The 21,954-nt window shown below is 42.6% G+C and overlaps 1 non-coding gene across 1 annotated transcript; it reads right to left on the reverse strand.

Moving 5' to 3' along the window:
• Nucleotides 1-657: 657 nt before the first annotated feature.
• Nucleotides 658-741, reverse strand: Trnas-gga (transfer RNA serine (anticodon GGA)). The gene is given in 2 exon segments: nt 658-692; nt 702-741. It is a non-coding gene; the product is annotated as a tRNA-Ser (tRNA).
• Nucleotides 742-21,954: the final 21,213 nt, after the last annotated feature.

A 21,954-nucleotide genomic window follows, 5' to 3' on the forward strand; every position in this document is an offset into this window, starting at 1 on the left:
GGTAAGAGCGCAAGTAGTGTGCAGCTAGGCGGCCCGGCGCCACGTCGTGGTTTCTCGCACCTCGGCGCGCCGCCTCATCGGTACCACGACGGCCCCTGCGGGTCCACTGTGCGGCGGCGGCCCAGGCTTACAGGCTCATCGCAGAGCCGGCGCCCGGCGCGCGCGGCCTTGCGGCGCAGTCGTTGTCGCAGGCCGCGATCCTGATTTACGGAGCGCGTCTAACAGGCGACGCGCCGCCAGACAAGGCGACGCCGTAACGCCCAATTTATAGCCGAGCGACTCCCGGCCGCCACTCCGCAACGCGTATACATTACACAGTCGCCCTTTGAGGGCTCCGTCGCAAACTTTGAAAGGTGGCGATGCGTCCGTAACCTACCATCTCTCTCTCACACGGTCACCTTGAGCTATTGATGTGTACAGATTAAATAGAATATTGCATCTCTCACAGTTTATCTCTGTAGAGCAGCAGCGAGGTTAAAGAATTGCGTAAAAAATTTATTGTGCCTGTTTGAAAGATAAGGCATTCAAATCACAACGAAGATTACAAAATGGTTCAAATGGCTCTGAGCACTATGGTACTTAACTTCGGAGGTCATCAGTCCCCTAGAAGTTAGAACTACTTAAACCTAACGAACCTAAGGACATCACATACACCCATGCCCAAGGCAGGATTCGAACCTGCGACCGCAGCAGTCGCGCGGTTCCAGACTGTAGCGCCTAGAACCGCTCGGCCACTCAGGCCGGCCAACGAAGATTACAAAAGACCGCCCAATCAGACGAAGTCGCTAGTGAATCATATTAAACAGGAAAACTGAGAACCTATTTTTCAAAAATCTTAAAACGTGACTTCTTTGAGTTGCAGAACATATTTGGAGAATGATAAGACAGCAGAGGAAGGAATTAAATGACATTTTGAAAGTGAACTTCATAAATGTGGAATCACGTCTTCAGTATCTACACCTACATTTATACTCCGCAAGCCACCCAACGGTGTGTGGCGGAGGGCACTTTATGTGCCACTGTCATTACCTCCCTGGTTCGCGGGAAGAACGACTGTCTGAAAGCCTCCGTGCGCGCTCTAATCTCTCTAATTTTACATTCGTGATCTCCTCGGGAGGTATACGTAGGGGGAAGCAATATATTCGATACCTCATCCAGAAACAAACCCTCTCGAAACCTGGCGAGCAAGCTACACCGCGATGCAGAGCGCCTCTCTTGCAGAGTCTGCCACTTGAGTTTATTAAACATCTCCGTAACGCTATCACGGTTACCAAATAACCCTGTGACGAAACGCGCCGCTCTTCTTTGGATCTTCTCTATCTCCTCCGTCAACCCGATCTGGTACGGATCCCACACTGATGAGCAATACTCAAGTATAGGTCGAACGAATGTTTGGTAAGCCACCTCCTTTGTTGATGGAATACATTTTCTAAGCACTCTCCCAATGAATGTCAACCTGGTACCCGCCTTACCAACAATTAATTTTATATGATCATTCCACTTCAAATCGTTCCGCACGCATACTCCCAGATATTTTACAGAAGTAACTGCTACCAGTGTTTGTTCCGCTATCATATAATCATAGAATAAAGGATCCTTCTTTCTATGTATTCGCAATACATTAGATTTGTCTATGTTAAGGGACAGTTGCCACTCCCTGCACCAAGTGCCTATCCGCTGCAGATCTTCCTGCATTTCGCTACAATATTCTAATGCTGCAACTTCTCTGTATACTACAGCATCATCCGCGAAAAGCCGCATGGAACTTCCGACACTATCTACTAGGTCATTTATATATATTGTGAAAAGCAATGGTCCCATAACACTCCCCTGTGGCACGCCAGAGGTTACTTTAACGTCTGTAGACGTCTCTCCATTGATAACAACAAGCTGTGTTCTGTTTGCTAAAAACTCTTCAATCCAGCCACACAGCTGGTCTGATATTCCGTAGGCTCTTACTTTGTTTATCAGGCGACAGTGCGGAACTGTATCGAACGCCTTCCGGAAGTCAAGAAAAATAGCATCTACCTGGGAGCCTGTATCTAATATTTTCTGGATCTTATGAACAAATAAAGCGAGTTGGGTCTCACACGATCGCTGTTTCCGGAATCCATGTTGATTCCTACATAGTAGATTCTTGGTTTCCAAAAACGACATGATACTCGAGCAAAAAACATGTTCTAAGATTTTACAACAGATCGACGTCAGAGATATAGGTCTATAGTTTTGCGCATCTGCTCGACGACCCTTCTTGAAGACTGGGACTACCTGTGCTCTTTTCCAATCATTTGAAACCCTCCGTTCGTCTAGAGACTTGCGATACACGGCTGTTAGAAGGGGGGCAAGTTCTTTCGCGTACTCTGTGTAGAATCGAATTGGTATCCCGTCAGGTCCAGTGGACTTTCCTCTGTTGAGTGATTCCATTTGCTTTTCTATTTCTTGGACACTTATTTCGATGTCAGCCATTTTTTCGTTTGTGCGAGGATTTAGAGAAGGAACTGCAGTGCGGTCTTCCTCTGTGAAACAGCTTTGGAAAAAGGTGTTTAGTATTTCAGCTTTACGCGTGTCATCCTCTGTTTTAATGCCGTCATCATCCTGGAGTGCCTGGAAATGCTGTTTCGAGCCACTTACTGATTCAACGTAAGACTAGAACTTCCTAGGATTTTCTGTCAAGTCGGTACATAGAATTTTACTTTCGAATTCACTGAACGCTTCACGCATAGCCCTCCTTACGCTAACTTTGACATCGTTTAGCTTCTGTTTGTCTGAGAGGTTTTGGCTGCGTTTAAACTTGGAGTGAAGCTCCCTTTGCTTTCGCAGTAGTTCCCTAACTTTGTTGTTGTACCACGGTGAGTTTTTCCCGTCCCTCACAGTTTTACTCGGCACTTACCTGTCTAAAACGCATTTTACGATTGCCTTGAACTTTTTCCATAAACACTCAACATTGTCAGTGTCGGAACAGAAATTTTCGTTTTGATCTGTTAGGTAGTCTGAAATCTGCCTTCTATTACTCTTGCTAAACAGATAAACCTTCCTCCCTTTTTTTATATTCCTATTAACTTCCATATTCAGAGATGCTGCAACGGCCTTATGATCACTGATTCCCTGTTCTGCACATACAGAGTCGAAAAGTTCGGGTCTGTTTGTTATCAGTAGGTCCAAGATGTTATCTCCACGAGTCGGTTCTCTGTATTTGTCGGAGCCGTACAAAGCAAAAATTCACCAGGAAAACAAGAGAAATGGAACTGAGGGATGTTTCACATGCAGTAAATGATTATGTAAGTGTTCCACATGCAGTAAATGATGATGTAACTATTTCGCACACAGTGTCGGAAAAAGATGTAAGTTTGTTAAAAAATATGAAGTCTCCAGGGGAATTCAGGATTACCAATGAATCAAATAAGTATGGACGCCATCTACTAATTGAACAGTTAACTAAGTCGGTTAGTAATTGAACGGTGGATTTCTTTTCCAAGAATATTCTTAAAAAATTATTTTATTTACTAGCGATCCATCAAGAAAATTAACACATTTAATCACACTATGTGAGCGTGGAAGTAGTTGCCAGGGAGTAACTGATGTAATGATAATCAAATTGGTTTTAACAAATGGGAATTTTATTCCTAAAAGCTTTTTTTTTAAGATACAGATTTAAAATTATAAGCATAAAGCACCCTCTAAATATGAAGTTACAATTTATTCAGAGGCAGAAAGAAATAAATTTTTAAGTGTATGAGCTTTCGGACTGAGATCCTTGCCGCTCCATTTTGACACGGCCGTAGTCACGACCACTCACAACAACCTCTGAAAGACTACACTGGTGCAAAGCTGCAACACACCAGATTACCTTAAAGTAAAAGTTTTAACAATTCACAAGCACACAAACTATGCACCCCATAGGAGGGATGGAAATGGTACAAAACACTTAATTTAAAAGATTAACTTGCCACCGAAGATGCAACTTGATTATAACTTCTAAGAAAAGTCTTACGGTGGATGGGTGGCAACTATATATACTAAAATGACCATTTAAATAAAATCCGATGAAATACAATCTAATATAAAAGTATACAAGGTTGGCCAAACGAGTTAACATGTTCTACAGTACACATATACCGCCTCTCTAGATGATAGGTAAGATCAAAACATATATCAGGAATTAAGTCGTTACACTCCAAGCAATAATTCGTTAACACACCAAATCTGACATACATGACAGAGGTAGCTGCTAACGTACGGCAGACAGACAGACAGACACTAACCACCAAACAAATGCAGACGAGAGACAGACGAGCAAGCTGGGGACGAGAGACTGACCAAGAAAACAAGTAGAATTTAACAAGTAAATGAAACAACATATGACCAATCACTTAACTTCTAATAAACTGGGATTTCTGGAGAAGACCTGGCGCAGCAACCCCTAATCGCTCTCCCGAACCGTCCGCTGCCAGCCGCTTCAACGGACGAAGGAAGGAGCGTCGATCTCCCGTCTCTCCTGGTCCGCACCAACCGAACGACTGCCCGCTGCTCCGTCGCGATTGCTCTGCTGGTGCGTCTCCCACTCACTTCCAGACACACGACGGCGGAAATACTGGCTCTGACCCAACCATGCAGAGGTAACACGCCCACTGGCAAAACGACATCCCTGCACCAGGAAAAGACCGAGCCAAGCTCGACAAGATGGTAACTGAAGGGGCCCAGAAGCGCTCGGAGAACCAGTTACACCACGGCGTCGCAGCTCGCAACGGCCAGACTGATGTCGTGGGTTGACTCCTGTTGCTCTCGTGTCGACCGCGAAGCCACTACCCCTCGTTACACGGCGCGGCCCACTGGACTCACGTGGCGACCACACATGCGCCGACGCTCAAAACGGACAAGTCATCTTGTGTCTCAGTGCACGACGACCAACCGATCGATCCAACCGCCAATGATCATTGACTGAGCAAACTCGAGCAGACTGGCGACCAAACGCACAAAGTCGGGTGCAGGAACTAAGCCCCGACCGGGCGACCACACGCTGAGTTCTCTTACTGGCGGGGTGGAAAGAATCTCATTTTGCCGGCCTTAAAAGTTGATCCGACCGACAAACATACTAGCACTCCGGACGACAGACAAACAATAGCTGCCTCACAACTGCGGATGAGAGGCAGACTAGCAAGCTGGGGACGAGAGACTGACACAGACTGACCCCAGACTGACTAACTGACTGACTGACTCACCCAGACTGACCAACTAACCGCCTGGCGAGTTTTTTTTTTTCTTCTAAGAAAAGTCTTACGGTGGATGGGTGGCAACTACATATACTAAAATGACCATTTAAATAAAATCCGATGAAATACAATCTAATATAAAAGTATACAAGGTTGGCCAAACGAGTTAACATGCTCTACAGTACAATTTTCAATTCCTCCCCGAAGGGGGCGGGCTGGGAGCAGCTTAGTACACTGCTCTACAGTCTACAGACTTTGTTTTTAAAAAACGGGAGAAGAAAGAAACAAGAAAAACAGGCGATAAAACGGTGACTTACAATGTAAAATGGCGGAAAAATGCGGAAAGTTAAAACAGAAAGCAAAAGGAGTTGGCAACGTTAATAAAATACACAGGAATCAGACAATTAACATAGTAGACACACAATTAAAAAACATGGTGACAATCTGGTTTCTGTTTGCAAGAGATAAAAAATCACACCCAGTGACAGTATGAGGGCTGTTCGCAACACTTCCCAAAAGACACAGCACAGAACACTCACTGTAAAAACACTCACTGTAAAAACACTCACTGTAAAACACTGCACGAAAATGGTGGCATGAAGATGACACTCCCGAGCCAAGGGCAGATGGGGGCGGGGGACCTGGAGGAGGGGGGAAAAAAGGAGGGAGGAGAGGAAAAAACGAAAAGGGTGGGGGGACCAAGGAGGGAGAGGACTCATAAGGGGGGAGAGGGGCAGGGCAGACGCGAGAGGGAATGAGAATAGGCAGAGGAGGAAAATGCAAAAGGACTCGGGGGAGAGAAGGGGCAGAGAGAGGGGAGGTGGGGAAAAAAGAGGATGGAAGGGGGGGAGAGGGAGCCCAGGAAAAGGACAGAGGAAAGGAGGGGGAGTGAGGATCAGTGTTGATAGGAGGGATAAATGGAGGGAGAGAGGGCATCATCCGGGAGGGGGAGTTGATGGAAACCATGGGAAAGGAGATGAAGGGTGTAGAGATGGAGGGTAGGGGGAACACAACAGTGAAGACATGGAAGGGGGCGGGGTTGGGAGAGGAGAGGAGCAACCAGGGGGTGAGGGAGATCAAGGCGGCGGGAGGTGTAGAGGATGCGGATATGTGCCTGGCGAGCTCATAGCGCCCCTTAAATGCACGTGAACAGGTAAGTTTTCCCCTTTCCCACCATAGGGATACACCAAACCTGCAATTGCCACACGGGTGCCACCGCCAGAAACGGAGGGCGACTGCTTCACACTATGCGCTGCGGCACGCTCTTCAAAACAGCCATTTTTACCATGACTCAATAATGTTATAATTTATAATAAAAGTCCAAAGCAATGGGGAACTGGTATTAAAACTCTGATGTACAAAAAAGAGACAAGAAACGCCCATACAATTACAGAAGGATGAATCTGTTGTGTTCAGTTCTGAAACTCACAACAAAAATAACAGGAAATGAAGTAAAAAGCGTTAAAGTACTTGCAGGTGAGCAGCTTGATTTCAGGTCCGGTAGGTCAAGCACAGAGGCAGTATTTACTTTCAGACAGATTGTAGAAAACTCCATTGAATACAGCGGAACAGTTTATTTTTGTTTTATTGATTTACAGAAGGCTTTCGATAGAATTTCGTTAGCAAATGTTTTAAAACAGCTCATAATAGGGGGATTCTTTCCAACTCAGTAAAAACAATTTTAGACATGTATTCCAATATCTATATGCAGGTTAACTAGCTGCATAGCAGTTAATAGTGGTATTAAACAAGGTGACTCTTTGAGCCCACTTATTTTTAATATAGTCATGGGCGAGATGATGAGGAAAACATTTGATGGTAATGGTTATAGAATAGAGGACGAACGAATAAAAAAATTTTGTAATGCTGACCATGCAGTTCTGCTTGCAGTCATTGAAGATAACCCGCAGAAACTTGAAGACATATTTAATGAGTCAGCTAAAAACCTAAATATGCTCATATCCATTCAAAAATCAAATGTATGACCACATCTGTGGAACAAATTAGATGTAAACTGGATAGTAAACTTAATCAACAGATAATGAAAGTTAAATATCTTGGTACTGAACTGTCCAGCAGTGGCAACTTCGAAAAGGAAGTTAAAGAACAAGCAGCAAAAGCAAACAAAGTGGCAGGTTGTTTAAATTATACTATTTCGAAAAACAAGTATATAGGAAAAGATATGAAGGCAAAAATGTACAAAACACTAGTAAGACCAAGTATAATATTCACAGTAGGGAGAAGATTGAAGACATCAAAAAGAATAAAAACTCTAGGAAGCCACAGAAATAAAAGTTCTGTGAAGAATCACAGGAAAGCCACTGAGAGACAGCGAGAGAAGTGGAAGCATTAGAAAAGGATGTACAGTGGACCCTATTACTAAGTGGGTACTTAACAGAAAGCATGAATGTAATGAGCACTTAGGCTGGATGGTGGAATGGAAGACTGTGAAAATCAAAAATATAAATTAGCAGTTGTTAAAAGAAATATGTGATGACTGGGTGTTGTGTGATGTCCTTAGGTTAGTTAGGTTTAAGTAGTTCTAAGTTATAGGGGACTGATGACCATAGATGTTAAGTGCCATAGTGCTCAGAGCCATTTGAAGCAAAAGAAATATTGGATGTCCAAGTAAAGGAAGGAGCGACAACCTTAGGGTAGACAGAGGGGTTCTGAAGGAAACATTGATAAGCATAGTAGGAAAGGCAGAAGAAGAAAGGAAGAGCTGCGATATCCTTAGGACATGAGTTTAGACAGGCAGAACACTGCGATTTCTCTACAAGCTAGGAATCTGACGTCGACTTCCGTGAACAAAACTCCAGAGAGACAGGAATTTTAAAATGTACTCCGTAATCTACGGCACATTAACTGACAGGTGCACAGGCAAAATATCGTCGAGTGTAGACCAGCAGCAACCCAGAAACTTCTCAGACACGGTGTTTTGTAAGAAAGGCGCGCTAGCGGAGAAAGAACCCGTCCAGCTCGTTAGGTGGGTTTCAACTGTGTTGCCCATGCACTGGAGCTGGTAACGAAGAATTTCATTGTCATCATGTGTACAGATAAAGGCCACCGTTATCACCAAGGTAAAACAAGGGAGCGCAAATGTTTAATTTTAATGCTATGCGAGCTTGCTGCCACTAATCAAGCACGTCGTATTACACGATAGAACTAGTACATGTTTATCCTTAGTCTTTTTGCTGATAATCTATAGATACCATATGAAACTATCAATCACATCCCAGTGTATTAATGGCCATGCAAACTACACATCCAGTCAAGTCCCAATATTTTACCGCCCATTGAAAGGCTACAGGGCAATGAGCAAACAATCATCATCTTGCTCACGTTCAAAAGTTTTCAGACGATTTGACTTTTGAATAAATTGGCGACATGTTTGAAAGTGTTCCACTATTTATCACTAATATGTAAAGATATTGGTAATAGTTGTGTAACTTGGTACTAATGAGCTAATTCACAGATCAAGCAGCAATTGTCAACGAGCACAGTTGTGTCTATGTACCACGTTTGATGTAAGGGACAAAAGAAGCATCTGAATTAAATATTTTCACCACCAAATCGTCTGTATTACTTATCAAAAATATGTAAGAGCACACAAATATAACATTATTTGCATCTCAAAAACGTGTAAAGATACTGACAATAATTTTAGTATTTAACATCTAAAATGATAGATAAATACATAAACGCACACACTTCCGCGCGCGCGCGCACACACACACACTCACACACACACACACAAACAAACAGACATTCGTATGCAATGGTCATTTCAAGTGCCACAGTGCTTATTCTAGCAATGAAATATCTGTCAAAAGTACACAAAAGTGTTACTTAGAAGCACCCACTTCTACAATTAATGTCAAAATCACATCAACAACAAACATTGATCATGGCAAGAGTAATAATGTTACATCGCATCTAAGATACATAAAAATATTCACAGTATTGGTGTTACTTGAGTATTTCCACATTTAAAGCATCTATATTTTGTTCTGTAGAAACACATGTGAGCTAAAATAATATGTCAGCTACTGGAATACTTCAAAACTCACAGTTGCCATTTGACATGATTTTTTGTCTCGCAAATTAAATGCCCCAATGCTATTTATGTGCGTAACTTGTTCTTTAACTGCCGGCCGCGGTGGTCTAGCGGTTCTAGGCACTAGCTCCGGAGCCCCACGACTGCTACGGTCGCAGGTTCGAATCCTGCCTCGGGCATGGATGTGTGTGATGTCCTTAGGTTAGTTAGGTTTAAGTAGTTCTTAGTTCTAGGGGACTGATGACCATAGATGTTAAGTCCCATAGTGCTCAGAGCCATTTTTTGTTCTTTAACTCTATAATTACATGTTAGCTGACATAATATGCTGTAGTCACAGTTGACACTTCATATTTGCCATAAATGAAACTATGTTACTAAAATAAAGTGCCCAAGCACAGTTTTAGAGCGAAGAAGATAATACGCCAAGAAAGATACGATTTCAGTATTAATAATGCGTGTTAATTTTCTGTATGAATGTTCTGTAAAACACATGTTGTGTAAAATAGTTTATCAACTACTGGCAGATCAGTTATCTTGTTATTAGAAAGTAAGATACCCCCTATACCTAGAGAATGACTATACACTCTCAAATTAAGTGCTGAAATGCTATTTCCATGATAAAATAGTTCTGTAGCTGTACGAAACATACATTAGCTGCATTTAACACAACATCTCAGGCCTAAACAAGGCTAAGTTACAAGAACATATCTGAGCGAACGCCAATTTAGAGGGGAACAAAATAAGGTAGCAACAAAATATAAATAACGTTTTTGACTGGCTGATACAGCTTTATTTTTATTACTTTTCATTGAGGACGTAGCTCTGGTGGCATGTTTAACCACTAACGTTAGATTTTTCCTACCCTTAAGCACCGCAGCTTGTACTAAAAATGATTTGCTTTTATGAGATATTCAATGCATTTTATTACTTGAAATGTGTATTTTCATAATGTGGAAGTATAGTTTCTTAATACAACAGACACCAAAAGTAAATTCAACAGATTCAGAGACACCGAATACGTATAAAGAGAGGAAGATTTGCCATTTCGAAAATATAATCTTTGCACCATAATTATTTTTTTTTTTTGAAGAATGTAAAGACGTTGAGCAGAGAAAACATGCTGGTTTCTTATCATAACAGACAACTGTAACTAAAAAGTTATTGCTTAAAGTGTACTTAACCATGAGAATTCTACGGTTTACTTACTATGCTCTAAAGAAACCGAAAAAATTGTTTGTATTCGTTATCATAAGACACATTTGTAGGCTGACCTAACTTACAGGTGGCCTGACATGGGCTGACACACAGAGTGAAAAATGGCATTTCATTGAAACAGCATGCGTATCTGTATTAATAACTGAGGGCTGTATGTTTTCAGCTACTTCTCAAAGTCACTCAAACATTGTAGCAGTTCCATGATGGAGTAAAAAACTTTGTTTTGCAATACAAAACATTTCTCATCTTCTGCTGCTTATGCCAACTTATGCTTCCACACAGTGGAGACTACATAACTCTCTGTCTCATATATCACCCTTGTAAAGCCAATTGTAACATATTGTTCCATACATCGCCATGCAACAGCAAAATTCTTACAGATTGTAACAAATTCCTCCATACATCGTCATGTTGCACTAAATTGTAAGTTATCACTATGTACATTGGCATGTTGCCCCAACAATGTAAAAACCTGCTCCATACTTGTTATACCGAACTTGTAACATATTTCCATAATGTATAACCACTTTTACCTGAAATAGCAACATATTACCCAATATGTCACAGTATCAGTTAAGTATTTACTGGTATTACCCCAATCATGGTGACTACTGTTATTCCAAATGCAATTGGTTCAATGATGATCACCCTATATTGTGACTTGCACTGCCCCAAAAGACAGGGTGGATACAATTATTGGGTGATAATGGTCAGATAACATCAATCATGGTGATGATCACTACCCCAAATACTACAGTTGGCATCAATTGTCAGTTGACACGTTGGGTGAGACACTGAAGGTAAGTAAATGTACTTGACTGTCATTAAAATGATCACAATGACTACCATTACCTTAGACACATTGTGGGTACTATTGCGGGGAAACAATGGTCAGTTGGCATATGAAGACCTCACGGAAAGGAGGAGTTAAGTCCATTTTATAATTTTCAGGAGAGCAATTTTAAAGTTTAAAACGTTACAGTTTCATTGGTTATTAAAATATGCTTTTGTAATTTATACATTGCATGCAGTGACCTTCCCTTTAGGAATCCTTAAAAGTGGATAGAAATATTATTAACAATTGGACCCCATATGTCTTTTTATCTGAACGTCTATTTTTTAATTTCTTTGTATTATGCACTAATTACACCACTGGCCATTAAAATTGCTACACCGAGAAGAAATGCAGATGGTAAACGGGTATCCATTTGACAAATATATTATACTAGAACTGAAATGTCATTACATTTTCACGCAATTTGGGTGCATAGGTCCTGAGGAATCAGTACCCAGAATAACCACCTCTGGCCGTAATAACGGCCTTGATACGCATGGGCATTGAGTCAGAGCTTGGAAGGCGTGTACAGTTACAGCTGCCCATTCAGCTTCAACGCGATACCACAGTTCATTAAGAGTAGTGACTGGCGTATTGTGACGAGCCTGTTGCTCGGCCACCATTGACCATACGTTTTCAGTTGGTGAGAGATCTGGAGAATGCGCTGGCCAGGGCAGCAGTAGAACATTTTCTGTATCCAGAAAAGCCCATACAGGACCTGCAACAAGCGGTCGTGCATTATCCTGCTGCAGTGTAGGGTTTCGCATGGATCGAATGAAGGGTAGAGCCACGGGTCGTAACACATCTGAAATGTAACGTCCACTGTTCAAAGTGCCGTCAATGCGAACAAGAGGTGACCGAGACGTGTAATCAATGGCACCCCATACCATCACGCCGGGTGATACGCCAGTATGGCGAAGACGAATACACGCTTCCAATATGCGTTCACCGCGATGTTGACAACACGGATGCGACCATCATGATGCTGTTAAAAAAACCTGGATTCGTCCGAAAAAATGACGTTTTCCCATTCCTGCACCCAGGTTCGTCGTCCTGTCTGTCATTCAGCGTCAAGGGTAACCGCAGCCATGGTCTCTGAGCTGATAGTCCATGGTGCTGCAAACGTCGTCGAACTGTTCGTGCAGACGGTTGTTGTCTTGAAAACCTCCCCAACTGCTGACTCAGGGATCGAGACGTAGCTGCACGATCCGTTACAGCCATGCGGATAAGATGCCTGTCATCTCGACTGCTAGTGATACGAGGCCGTTGGGATGCAGCACGGCGTTCCGTATTACCCTCCTGAACCCACCGATTCCATATTCCGCTAACAGTTATTGGATCTCGACCAACGCGAGCTGCAATGTCGCGCTATGATAAACCGCAATCGCGATAGGCTACAATCCGACCTTTATCAAAGTCGGAAACATCATGGTACGCATTTCTCCTCCTTACACGAGGCATCACAACAACGTTTCACCAGGCAATACCGGTCAACTGTTGTTTGTGTATAAGAAATCGGTTGGAAACGTTCCTCATGTCAGCACGTTGTAGGTGTCACCACCGGCACCAACTTGTGTGAATGCTCTGAAAAGCTGATCATTTTCATATCACTGCATCTTCTTCCTGTCGCTTAAATTTCGCGTCTGTAGCACGTCATCTTCGTGGTGCAGCAATTTTAATGGCCAGTAGTGTAGATTGTAAATGTCCGAATGTATTGTGACACTGGCATGATACTGAGTCGTGCGTGGCTCATCTTCCCGCCTTCATGTATTTTACACCCTATCTTTAACGTACTTCCACCTCACTACGTTAATTTAAATTACTGGTGTCACTGAGTTGCTGCTTTGCTTGACCGTCAGCGGCGCTAGCAGCGCGTATCAATATATCCCCTCTCGTAGTATCTTTGCTCGACTGCTGTTACTTCCCGGTCGTTGTCTGTCGTAAGCCAGATCGGGTCGCGAGTTCGGGCTGCCAGTTAGCTGCAAAGCGTTTGGAGCGCAGTCCGGATCTGGAAGTCGGGAAGTTGCAATGCGGCGCTAGTGCAGTCGTGTTGGAGCTGTGAGGTCTGCGTCGACATGGCTCGGCCCACCATTGCCGCTACCCATCACTTCAGCCGGGCCACGGTCTTGGTGCATCGTCGGTCGGTCGTCCTACGGGATGACGCGTTTTGGCTCGCCGATCGTTCATGAGTCGGCTGTGTGTCTGCATCGACTCGCGATTGGTCTTCGTGCGTGCTTAGTTACTGTTGGTTATCGTTCAGGTCTTCGTGCAGCGTTTCACAGTTTGTGTGTGTAGTTGGCGTTATTTCCACTGACGTATATTTTAAATGTTGTCGGCATTCTGAGAGTAGTCATCGGTTGGTGCCGACCAGAGAGGATATCTCCGTGCGGCGCAGTCGTCTGGGTCCGCTGCCGGTCCCTGCGCAGTCTCGGAGCGTGTGTGGAGTTGTCCGATCGCTACGAGCTTCGTAGCTCGCCGACCCAGGACGTCAAAGTTGAGTGATGTTTTAAGTACCCAAGCCACTGCCATTCATGCTGTGTGGTTCGTTTCGGTGGTTCGTTATTGGGGAGGTTTTCCTGTGAGCAACACTGAGTGGTAGTATTGCTGAAATGTAGCCACCATGCGGTGGAATTAACTAAATTGGTTGACTACAATTCAAGTGCACCAGCGGAATTTTCTCCCATGTGGCCGCTAGTGTTCCGGTTACCTGCCCTGACCACTAACGTAATTTCCGGCAGTGTCCTTTCCTCACCTGTTGTCGCTGTCCAACACGGTGTGTAGTTTTGACGGCTTAATACTTATACATATTTATTGTGGAGAATTATGCCCGTAAAATTTTGTGTTTCAATTCTCATGTACCGAATGGTGGACAGGAAGTCGTTTGTCGGTCGGTCCGTGGCTGTCCGTTGGTTGGGTTCCGACGGATCACGTGTAGTTACGAATAAAATGGCTCTGAGCACTATGGGACTTAACATCTGTGGACATCAGTCCCCTAGAACTTAGAACTACTTAAACCTAACTAACCTAAGGACATCACACACATCCATGCCCGAGGCAGGATTCGAACTTGCGACCGGAGCGGCCACGCGGTTCCAGACTGAAGCGCCTAGACCGCACGGCCACACAGGCCGGTGGTTTTACCGTGTTTTATGTAAATTAAAGGTCTTCACCCGCGTAAAATCAAGTTTAAATTCTGGCAAGCGGATATTTGCTGAAAGGTTATTACCGTTGTGTTTTGTTTTCTTTGTGCGGTTTCAGCTACTTAAAACTTAAATCTTAAGGATATATTTTTCAAAAATTTCGGAAAACCAATTGTGAGCTTTCAGCCGCTTAAAACCTTACTCTTAAAATTACCCTTTAAGCAAAAACGTAGCGGCCTTCTGCCTTTGAAAGGTTAATTTAATTTATTTTAAAATTTTGAAAGTTTTACTGTAGGCCTTCAGTGGTTTGTATTGCATTTTGTTTGATCGTCTATCCGCCTTTGCCTTGAGGCTTTCAGCCTAGCTGTGATATATATATTATTTGTAATTGTAACTGCGTGTCTTCAGTCACTTGAAATTTACCTTGTTGATTTTTAAGATTTCCTGTTTAGAGGCCTTCATGCGTGACAGATTTGGAGTTTGAAACTAGCAGTTCGGGTATGTGCCGCTTTGGTTGTAAATGTGTTATTGAATTACAATAAATTACAATTTTAATGTGAATCTGACCCCAACCTTATTTGGCTCTTTCCACAGTCCTAATCACCTGTTCTGCCCAGCGGTTTTAGCGGGCGTGTCAGATACTTCACTATAAAACTTACTTGCAATTCCCTTGATTAAGATCTATTCATCTATGAGTCTAGTCATTATTGTACAGGATGTTCATGAGTAATCTGGTCTTAGGAACAATACTGTTTATCAACATTCTGTTTTTATTTTCATTGAACTCATGTAAATTATAATAATTAATAAGCCTATAACTCAACTTCTGTATCTTTAAATAACCTGGTATACAACTACCAACAATCATTTAATAAATGGTTACAACACATTCATTAAAATTATAGTTAATAGGACATAATTTCAGTTATCAGCATAAATCTGTTTTTACAACCCACAGTCTTAATTTCTCAGTTTTTACTTGTTAGAAACAAATAACACAAAATGTGTTTATAAATTCACTGCCGTAAAGGAATTTTTTCAGAGTACTTTTGGGCCCCTGTCTCACAAAACACCTTCAGTTCTTGCAGATCACGATACTTTTCCTTGGTGATAGATATCAGTCCTAAAACATTGGACATGAGACCTCTTATTAGCATGGTATCTCAATAGGTTTGTTATAATAAAGCAGGACCTGCTATTTCACACACTGATATGATCTAATTTCATGTAATTACTATGACTGAGGTTTCTACCACCATAACCGTGTGAAGTGAACAAAAACTCTCCTTCTGCAAGTTGTGGTTCCTTTTCCATTCCTCCAGCAGGAGCAGTAACAACTGATGTGATCCAAGATCGTTTGTAAGCCTTAGATGGTGACGTTCTATCTTCATCTCCTTAATAATTCGCAGTGAGGATGGATATTTTGGTCGGTGTCTTGATTGAGCCATCAACTTCAGCAATCTGAAAAGGAGTGGGCTTCGCATGCGCATCTTTGATTATATCTGTCCAGTCCTTTGGGTGCTCAGCTTTTGTTTTACGTCTGATGAGATCCATGCCTTTGTCACTTTCCAGGTATGAATGTCCTCTTACTGGGAATGTCACATGAACTGATTAAAATCACTTTGCATAATGGACAAGATAATAGATGAACCTGAAATAGGTTTCTTTGTTTTGAGCACCACATGAGACACGTAAGTTTCCAAATTTTTAACCTCAGGATCCAGGAAATGATGCAGGAAAGAGACTACTTCATTTGAGCCTCATTCCATGCAGTTTCACGATAAAAATAAAACACTGCATTACTGCCTGATAGTCGATGTATCTTAAATGGATAAAAGGAAAGCTGTCGCTTATAACAGACAATGTTGGTGCTGATGTTTCGACATGGAAGATACCGTTGGAAATCCATACATATCGACTCTCTGTTTGTAAACTTTCTGCTTCTCTGTAGAGATTGTCTTTTACGCTGATAGAATGCATCAGCTTTAAGGCGGTGCAGTTCATATTCAGTCTTCTCTCAATATTACTTTGAACGTCTGATCTTACCTTTCCATCTTTCCGTCTGTTACATGTGTGAACTGTGCCACTAGATCTTTGAAAATTACAGGAAACTTATCACAAGTACTGCATGTATGACTTCGAGGGATACCAAAAGAGATATCAAATTTTGTATTAAATAGTTTACTATAAGTCTCATATGATACGGAACAAGCAGACTTTGTCTCTTGAAAATCTTCTTCATTTTGAGTTCTTCAGGCAAATTCAGTTTCTGTGTTTTATTTATGCTGTAATGACTGGACCACCCTTTAAATGACTTGATGTGAGAGCAGATGTTTTGCTCTGTTTCTATTGAAAGTTCGTGAACTTGGTTTCAATGCTTCCCTCGATTATCAACTTCATTTTTTGAGGAATTCCTGATAGTTTCCAATCTTTCATTTGGAATACCATACAGTGATATAAAGACCTTTTGACAGACAATTCTGTCACAGTATTGTCTCTCATTATTCTAACCTTGTAATGAAATTTATAATCAAGCAAAGTAGCTAATGTCTCATCTCTGTGAGGCATTCAGCGTTGTTTATTGTCGACAGAAATCAGTCCTGTCAGGTGACAACTTTGCTCATTCCAGTCGTTCAGCAAACTGAAATTAGATATTAATGTAGACTTCTTTGCAATAGTTAGCAAATCACCACAATTCTTCTTGCTGCTGGAATGCTCTCCCTTTTTTGTGACATTATTCTTAGCTTTTTAGATACTTCAGATTGTCTACCATAGCTCTGTATTTTCCTAGAATTACCACTGCAGCTTGACTCTAGATATTCCATCACCAGCTGAAACACCGACTTCAGTAGGATTTTACACGAAATTCAATTCTATCTACCACACAACAAAGCTCTAAAGCAATTGTCAAGGCTGCTCTGTGTTAGCACAAATCATGGTACGAAATTCAGTTCCACCACTGAACAAAGCAAAGAAGCTAATGTCATATCTGCTCCGTGTTAGCTTCGACAACACATAAGAAAGATTAACAGTGTCATTACATTTAACAATGCCAACAATGAGGCTTAGATAAAAGCAGACAAAAAAATCAATACAGCTCGGAAGTCGGCACCTACTAGAATTTACCCTTTCTGTCCATATACTGGACGGACTTGATCCGGTTTCTTCGTCTATACCATATTTTATTCTGGTTGCAACTCCTTAACTACATCCATCACATTCATTTAAGTTCGCTCAACTGAAAGTGCATTTGATGAACTTCATAATCATACCACTAACTCATTTTTGTGAGATTTGGACTTAACCCCTTCTTGCCGTGTAGTCTTCGTATATGATTGCCAATACTCTGAAAATGGTGAGTACCACTATCCTGAATGCGTGATTAACACAGCTGGGAAGAATGATGGTCATTTGTCATCTGCTATTACCCCAATCATGCTGACTGCTATAACCCCAGATACTATTTCACGCAATCATGGTTGGTTGACATAATAATAGGGGTGATGACGATCAGTTGACATGGTAACTTCCATTACCTCAGGCATATTGCCTGCCATTACCACAAACATAGGATGGATGCTATTGTTGAGAAGTTGTGGTCAGTGATTGCCTGTAGCCCAGTCGCAGCATTTAGCCTTGGCTTGAATGCTTTTTGGATAGTAATATAGAACAATGATTGTCAATTGATATAGTAACGGTCATTACCTTCAGACCATGGTAATTACCATTACCCAAATGCATTGTGTTATTTGGAAGTTAAATACTGAGCAGAGAATGAGTCCAGTTACCTCATCTCAAATAGTATTCTAACAGCAGAGGCAAACAGTCTGTTCATGCTATGACCTGACAGTGAGTGTCTGCTACTCCATCTAAAAATTCTTTTCTAACACCAGAAACTGACAGTGAATGTGCCAAAACATGACAGTGGTTTCCAGCTACTGGAATTCAGAAAGTATCCAAGCATCAAACAAAATTGTAACAAATTGCCACATACACTCCTGGAAATTGAAATAAGAACACCGTGAATTCATTGTCCTAGGAAGGGGAAACTTTATTGACACATTCCTGGGGTCAGATACATCACATGATCACACTGACAGAACCACAGGCACATAGACACAGGCAACAGAGCATGCACAATGTCGGCACTAGTACAGTGTATATCCACCTTTCGCAGCAATGCAGGCTGCTATTCTCCCATGGAGACGATCGTAGAGATGCTGGATGTAGTCCTGTGGAACGGCTTGCCATGCCATTTCCACCTGGCGCCTCAGTTGGACCAGCGTTCGTGCTGGACGTGCAGACCGCGTGAGACGACGCTTCATCCAGTCCCAAACATGCTCAATGGGGGACAGATCCGGAGATCTTGCTGGCCAGGGTAGTTGACTTACACCTTCTAGAGCACGTTGGGTGGCACGGGATACATGCGGACGTGCATTGTCCTGTTGGAACAGTAAGTTCCCTTGTCGGTCTAGGAATGGTAGAACGATGGGTTCGATGACGGTTTGGATGTACGGTGCACTATTCAGTGTCCCCTCGACGATCACCAGTGGTGTACGGCCAGTGTAGGAGATCGCTCCCCACACCATGATGCCGGGTGTTGGCCCTGTGTGCCTCGGTCGTATGCAGTCCTGATTGTGGCGCTCACCTGCACGGCGCCAAACACGCATACGACCATCATTGGCACCAAGGCAGAAGCGACTCTCATCGCTGAAGACGACACGTCTCCATTCGTCCCTCCATTCACGCCCGTCGCGACAACACTGGAGGCTGGCTGCACGATGTTGGGGCGTGAGCGGAAGACGGCCTAACGGTGTGTGGGACCGTAGCCCAGCTTCATGGAGACGGCTGCGAATGGTCCTCGCCGATACCCCAGGAGCAACAGTGTCCCTAATTTGCTGGTAAGTGGCGGTGCGGTCCCCTACGGCACTGCGTAGGATCCTACGGTATTGGCGTGCATCCGTGCGTCGCTGCGATCCGGTCCCAGGTCGACGGGCACGTGCACCTTCCGCCGACCACTGGCGACAACATCGATGTACTGTGGAGACCTCACGCCCCACGTGTTGAGCAATTCGGCGGTACGTCCACCCGGCCTCCCGCATGCCCACTATACGCCCTCGCTCAAAGTCCGTCAACTGCACATACGGTTCACGTCGATGCTGTCGCGGCATGCTACCAGTGTTAAAGACTGCGATGGAGCTCCGTATGCCACGGCAAACTGGCTGACACTGACGGCGGCGGTGCACAAATGCTGCGCAGCTAGCGCCATTCGACGGCCAACACCGCGGTTCCTGGTGTGTACGCTGTGCCGTGCGTGTGATCATTGCTTGTACAGCCCTCTCGCAGTGTCCGGAGCAAGTATGGTGGGTCTGACACACCGGTGTCAATGTGTTCTTTTTTCCATTTCCAGGAGTGTATATCACAATAGCTACATATAATTGTAACAAATAGTGCCATAGATCATCACTGTTAAAGAAAATTGTGATAAATTTCCCCATGCATCACCGTTGTTGCTTACTAAACAAGCTGAGACTTGTTCTGAGAGGATGTGACTTCTTCCAACAAGCAAGAGCGAATATTTGTCAAGATGAAACTTTTCAATGTCTGGAGTCAATATTTGTACCAACAAGTGAAACGGTTATTCGGCAAGTTGAGACTTCCGAGAGTCAGCACAGTCTTCTTTATGTCATACATATACGTCCCACCTCCAAACTGTCTTCCTCGACCTTTGCCACGTGTGTATGTCGACTTTCTGACAAGTCTTTACTTGCTGCCATCGGCAAGTTGCTGCTTGTTGGAAAATTGTTTCAGAATAATTATTAACTTGCTTTGTCTGTGTCACATTGGTTTATTTATTTTTCTTTCTTTTATTTTTTTTATTTGTAGGAGTGGCGCATTACTTTTTTTGTAGTAGTGGTGCATTAGTTATAATTTCGTATACAGTAATAATTTGTAGGGATATTCGCTTCAATTTTGTACACAAAGATGTTGTTTAGAGTAATTTGTTACAATTTTTACTAATGCTTGTGATCCAGTAGCTGAAATTCACTGATGGGTTGTACCACATACAGTGACAGTGTCTAGTGTGAGAACTATTTTAGATCCAATAGCTGTCACCCACTATTCAAACATATTGATTCTTAACTGATAAATAGATGTATATGTCATCTGACCATCAAGACCACACAGTAATACGTATCCATCTATTCAGGATAATGCTGTTTACCATTATCAGAGCGTGGCAGTCAGTACTTGTCTGTAACAGGGTGACACACTTTTTACAGTTAATTTTAATGATGGTGATATGTGCGAGAAATTTGTTACATTTTTACTGTAACTTACGAATGTATGGGGCCATTTTCTGTAACATAGCTGTGTGTGAAGGAGTTTGTTACAATTTTGCTGTAACACATCTGCATATGGAGCTATTTGTTACACGTTTTTTTTGTATCATGTCGATGTATACGCAAATTTGTTGTGATTTGTGCTTAAGTGACGCTGTATGGGGCCAAGTGTCATGTAGTCTCCACTGTGCAGTAGTGTTAGTTGGCATTGTCAGCAGAATGTGACTGGAATCTTGTTTCGCAGGACGGAGCGGACCAGGTTGTGGAAAGGGGCCAAGGTCAATTACTGTTAGTTATACAAGAACCAGCACAACTTTATTCCTCAAACCAATGCCCAGTTTTCTCTTTGAAACAACAAAAATCAGTTCACGGCTGAGGGCCCAAGTAACTTCTCCAGAATAAATTTAAATGATTTCTTTTAAAACACCAGAATTCAGAATAACAGCTGCTGGCCTTAATATTTCAGATCAGTTAAGGAAATCCCACAAAAGCCAAGCAATTACAATTTCCGGGTAAAGGTCATATTAAGGAAAATTCAAGTTAATTCTTCGGCTGAAAGCCCAATAAAAAAATTTCTTTATATAGTAAAAGAGAGGCTTTAAGGATAAGCTTTTACACAGTACAAAAGAAGTAATATCTTAAGCAAACTTGAAGTATCTTGTCGAATGAAGGCCCAAACAATTACTCAAGAATAATTAAAGACCACCTTAAGATAAACATTTACAGAACACGGCTGAAGGCCGTTTCAAGAATTCAAGATAATTAAAGACAACCTTACAGACAGGTTCGCAGGAGAGCTTCTGTGAAGTTTGGAATGTAGGAGACGAGGTACTGGCGGAATTAAAGCTGTGAGAACGGGGCGTAAGTCGTGCGAGGGTAGCTCAGTTGGTAGAGCACTTGCCCGCGAAAGGCAAAGGTCCCGAGTTCGAGTGTCGGTCCGGTACACAGTTTTAATCTGCCAGGAAGTTTCAAGAATTTACATATTAAAACCACAGATTCTGAAAAAAACGCGACTGAAGGCCTAATTTTAAAATGGTTGTCATGAACGGCTGACGACCATATAATAAACTTAAAACAGACCTTATTAACACACAGCTGAAGCCCTGGCACAGTACATGAGGCCAAATAAAATGACAATCACAAACAACAAACA

Source organism: Schistocerca nitens, chromosome 6 (genome assembly GCF_023898315.1).
Source record: "Schistocerca nitens isolate TAMUIC-IGC-003100 chromosome 6, iqSchNite1.1, whole genome shotgun sequence".
Classification (NCBI taxonomy): Eukaryota; Metazoa; Arthropoda; class Insecta; order Orthoptera; family Acrididae; genus Schistocerca; species Schistocerca nitens.